The following is a 5931-nucleotide window of genomic DNA, read 5'->3' on the forward strand; positions in this document are numbered from 1 at the left end:
CTTTGTGATTGGCCTGATGGAACTTCCTCAGGAGTCTCCTCAGGTCCCCCGGCGAAGAAGATAAGATCATAGCTGACAGAAGAGAGAAGGCAAAACAACAACAGAGCTATTTTCAGACCTCTTTTTCTAACCTCTTGAGTAGCCTTAGAGAGTAGCCCTCTCCCCCTAATGCATATGTGTTATCTAGCTTCCGATGGCCACACCAAGCCACTTACTTGCTCAAGGTAGATGGAAATGTACCGGTAAACATCAGACATTCTTTACACTAAAAGCACTTTCAACACATTCGTAAATTGTGTACAATGGGGGTTCGGAAAGAATGTAGCTTGAGACACATACTCCCACAGACAGCCCCCCCCCCCCACACACACACACACACACACACACATCATGTTTACACACTCGGTACCATCAGTTCTGAACCAAAACCAGAGCAACAAAAACATGAGAATCTCCTGTCTCTTCCCCGACAGCTTGCAGGTGTTTACGGCTAACATTACAGGCATTTTTAATATCCCTCTGCTAGGCCACCACTGGAAATGTTATGCTTCGCTATGTCTATTCCCATCTGGCCAACACATGTAAACGTACACACAAGTCAACCTCTGTCCATGCCTCACAACTCATCCATCATGGCTGATATGCTACTATACAGGGATGTGCCACCCCAGAGAAGTGATTCATAACCACAGTCGTCATGGTGATATACTGGTCCTGTTTAAGGCTGCAAGGATGTGCAGGCGCTAGGGAATAGTGGACTAAATGGCAATGAATTTACTGAGCTAAATTCACACGGGGTTGGGGTTTATTGTAATAATGTGCTTGTGACAATGATCTGGACACTAACATGTCTGCAACATTATGTGAAAGGTCCCATATTATGAAAAACTCACTTTTTCAGTGCAGTCTCTGATGGGCCTACTAACACACAAACTGTGAAATAAAATAACCCAGTCAGTTTTTTGTGGGCCTATTTTGGAAAACATGCGATTCAACAAGCTATACCGATTGGCTTCCCCCGACTATGTAAACTGGGGTCATAAGTAGCAGTACTATATAAGTATCTAACTATAGCAGTACTATCACTATGTTTTGTTGGAGAGATAAACAAGAACGGCAACTGCTGAAAAAAATGTTTGTCTCGTTTTCTGGTAAGACATTATTGTTCCATAGATATCCATAATCAAAATACTGTGATGAATATGTTAGTGATAGTTACGCTCGGGAGTCTACGTCTCATCTAAGTCATCTTATGTACTGTTTATATATATACAGTATATTAGTGCTGTCAATTGATTAAAAAAAACGTAATCAAGTTAATCACAATAATAGTCTGTGATTAATTATGATTAATCACAAGTTTAAAATACTAGTATTTACTTGTATTTTGGGGGTGAGATAAAACAAAAACATGTTGGATTAATGTAAGGAACAACTAAACATAGACGATACATTTGAATATAATAGCACATTTCTAGTGAAGGATATAAAGACTGTAAAATTAACTGTAGTGTTTCGTTTTGGAGGGAAAGGAACTCTTCTTCGAGTTCTTCGACCTCCACTACATCTCCGCTGGCCATGAGGGCTGAGGCGAGGAAGGTCGAGACCAAAGAGAAATCAGAGCCTCATAAAAACAAATGTGAAACTGGGGGAGAGAGGTTACCGTAGTCTGCTGATCGTCAATCATCTTTGGGGTTTGGAGAACAGCCCCAGAGAAATCTTAGGACAACATAACCTGGATGTAGCGAGGGTACATTCATCATCACAAATACTGTGAAAATTTGACCCTGCAAGTATTTTTTTTTATTTTTTTTTATATATATATATCTTTGCATTCGATCAAATTTCAGGACCTTCCTTTCATGACTTTTTCTAGATACGTGCATTCTACCACCTAGCATCCTTCCAATCACATCAGGATAGGCTATTATAAAGCTATTTAGCAGTTTTTCTGTGTAGGAGGCAGGCTAATTTACAAGGCAGCCAACTAGTGGTCGCTGTGTGTAAATAGTAGCTTCCTACTGTAAAGACTATAGTCATTTGACCCCCGAGGCGAGTAGATAAAAAAAGGCACGGCTGCTCTAGTGTTAAGGCAAGTATGTTACAAAACTTGCTACAACACAATGTAATGGGTAACTAATGTATAATCACTGATTATAAAGGAAACAATGGAGCAATTTGGCAAAGCAAGTCTGCCTCACTTAAAAATGTTGTCATGTCGATTTACATTAATGAGGAAATAATATGTTCCCTTGAAACTTGTTAGCAAGTCCCCCTGCCAACTCAAGCATCATCTCCTACTGTACTGTTAGCTTTCCTAGCCTGTACACATTACCATAACCTTATATTAAATGTTTCAACAGTGCACAGTTAGTTCATAATTTCAGTTAGTGTTAGAATTCATGGGGAGTCAAATTGTATTGAATACAAGTGTTTTTTCAGACTCAGTCTACTTTAGTATGCTTTCAAATAGGTCATCAACGACAATCTAACCCCCACACACACCCACATCTCCATCACAGTACGAGCCTCATTGCCATTCCATTTCCACCCATTTCCCTGTCTGACTTACTTAGCCATTCTCTCACCCCAGTCTAGCCTGTGGGGCTGTCATCGTTCCGATGGCTATTCCAGCGCTCCTGTGACACACGCAGGTCTATAATGGGGTGTAAATGGATCGCTGGTTCTGCCCAGAACCCCGAGGCGTCAGATGACAGCTGGACAGACTTCACTACAGCGGCCCCTGAGTCACACAGAGCTCAGGAGAACGGGGGGGCGCCTCCGAAAAAAGCAAGAGTTGTCCCTTTTCCTGTGCCTGCCTGCTCATGCTTCGGCTAGGAGTAAGGCGGAGGGAGAGAGTGAAGGGAGGGATGTGGGATGTCGCCCACATCTGGAAATCTCATTTTGTAATCAGGGCTTACAGAACAGCTGCTTTCACTGGAACAGGAGAAGTCTTACTGTACTTTGCTTTTTTTCAACATTATCATAAAGGTTTAAACCCAGGTCATGCCTATGGCTGTTATTTACTCTATCTCCAACATGGTAATACACTACAGCCGCTTCCTCTTTTCAGAGGAAGAGCAATAAATCACACAAATGAGCTTTCCTTTTTTTTTTTTGCCCAGTAGTACATCTGGAGGTAAAGCCATGGGAATCACACTCAATCTCACCTCTTTCAAGACCCTCGACTACCACCCATGTGTTACACTGTGTCTCTACACACTATCCTTTGAGAAGTTGGGGGGGGAAAGCAAGGAAACAGCAAGCTGTAGGAGCATTCACTCAACAAATGTAATCAACAAATCGTGAGTTTAGAATGATACGGTTCTATCTCCGTCTAGGGCAGTTCAGAGATATTGAGCGTCAAAGTTTTTACATTCCATTGTGTTTTGTGAGATGGAACCTTTGTATTTTATTAATTACTAACTCAAAAATGTCAACAATTAAAAAATAACACCACACAGGCATTAATAAACTAGTGTGTTGAATAAACTAACTACTAATGGATCAGATTATTTAAAAAACTAAATTTTGACAAAGATTGAGAGAACCTTATAATTCTAACGTCACGAAATAATGAACACAGAACCCTCGATCCAGACTGGCGTGTCTTGTGAATTAAGCTAGACGAAGAGAAATATTTTCTTCACTACTTCCTGTTTCCTTATGAGCCTTGTGAGGTGGAGGTATCCCACCGCCCCATCATGGCTGCAGAGGCACTTCTAAATAATAATAATAATAATAATAATAACTTTATTTGTATAGCGCTTTTCCCGCAAACATTGCAGCTCAAAGTGCTTTAATTATAATATAAACGTAATTTAATTATTTTGTAACTTAAGTCCCCTGCTTACTGTTAAAGTAGTAAGATGACATCATCCTCTCTGTGAAGGAATCCCTGGACAATAACAGTCTAGACATTCCAGCCCAGTCAAAACAATGATCTGGTGAGTCTGCTGGGGTGGTGGCCCTGCCCCCACCCTCCACAGGCACAACACAAATTGCTATGACCTTTGGCTGACCTCCCCTAACCCTAACCCTTTCCTTCGCCCATAAACAAGCAAGCCACAGAGTGCATCCCGACAAGCAAGCAGCTGAGTAAGTAAGTATAACCCAATCGTACAAACCACCTCTATTCAAATTGAGATTAGAGAGATACTCCAGTTAAGTGTGATTGACAGATTCTGGTGAGGTTGTTAGATGATGTCGCTACCAGGCTTCCCCAGCCTTCCAAGTAAACACACTAAACACACACCAACCTCACATGAATCACAGCTGGAACATCTCGATAAGCGGCGGTAACACTGCATAACACTGGGAGAGAGGGGGAGTGAGGGAAGCAGTGCCTGCTGATAGGACTGGGCTGTGCTGAGGAGAGAATGCATTAAAAAGCCTCTAGGATAGATTGCAGTTAATGGCCCATATCAGTAGCTTTGCCATGTTAGGATAAATCGGGGGAATTCTGCAGATCTCTGCTGTGTGTCTCTGCTCCCTCCTAATGTAATTGCAGACGACACCACCGTGGTGGGATGTATCTCGGGGGGGGACGAGGCGGCGTACAGGGATGAGGTAGAGCAATTGAGCAAGCTGTGCAAGGTTAACAACCTGCTGCTAAACAAGTCAAAGACCCAGGAATTCATCGTAGACTTCAGGAGGAAAAAGTCCGAGATCCTGCCCCTGCTCATCGACGGAGAGAGCGTGGAGATAGTCTCAAACCTCCGATTCCTGGGACACAACATGCGGGATGACCTGGCCTGGAAGGACAACACTAAAGGCACCATCAAGAGGGCACAACAGCGGCTATACACCCTGAGATGCCTCAAGAAACAACACAGCAAGAAGGAGATGCTGGTGGCCTTCTACCACGGCGCAGTGGAGAGTATCCTCACCCTCGGCATCTCCAACTGGTACCACAGCTGCACGGCAGTGGAGAGAAGCGATCTACAGAGAGTCGTGAGAACAGCACAGAGGATCACCGGCGCCCCCCCTCCCCTCTCTGGAGGAGCTGTACAAAACACGCTGTCTCAGGAGGGCCTCCAAGATCTCCAAGGACCCGACCCACCCTGGGCACGAACACTTTGTCAAGCTGCCCTCGAACAGGAGGTACAGGACCCCGGCCGCTAAGACAAACAGACTGAAGGACAGCTTCTACCACAGGGCCGTCAAGGCCCTGAACACAGAAAAGGCCTAAGTTCTGGGCCCAGGACAGTCCGGACGGATTGTATGGCAGCTAGTGCTGAGGCACAAACATGTACATTTTCAAGCCTGCAAACTGTGACACTTTAAAATAATGTGAAAAAATACTTTCTTGTGAAATATGACAACCCTAGTTGACTATCTGTGCAGTATAGTACAGTGGATTGTGTACATAGCCTCTATTGATGTAAACCAGCTCCTTACCTTCTTGTGATTTTTATGCATCTATGCTTTTTCCAAAATGTGTTTCTTTTTCCTTTCCTAAACACCAGGGGAGCCTCCCCTCCTAAATGTCGTTGTTTGGTACCTGTACTGTAGCAATGACAAATAAAGTCTATCTCTATCTCTATCTCTAATGGTCAAGACCCCTGCTTTGGGGGTCGCCTGCTCTCGCGATGATCAAATAATTGAATAAGAAAATCGGCCAGCAACGTTCAGTTGTCTGAGTCTGCTGAAGTGACAACTTCAGCCAGTTAAGTTGCCTGAGGGAATGGTATACATACTGTGCTTTAGGGAGAACAGAGAGTAAAAGGCGTGAGTTTAGAATTATAGGGTTCTATCTCCGTTTAGAATGATAAGGTTCTATCTCCGTTTAGGGCAGTTCAGAGATATTGAGCGTCAAAGTTTTTACATTCCATTATGTTTTGTGAGATGGAACCGTTGTATTTTATTAATTACTAACTCAAAAATGTAAACATTTTAAAAATAACACCACACAGGCATTAATAAACACCT

Source organism: Nansenia antarctica, assembly GCF_963989245.1.
Source record: "Nansenia antarctica genome assembly, chromosome: 17".
NCBI classification, from domain to species: Eukaryota; Metazoa; Chordata; class Actinopteri; order Argentiniformes; family Microstomatidae; genus Nansenia; species Nansenia antarctica.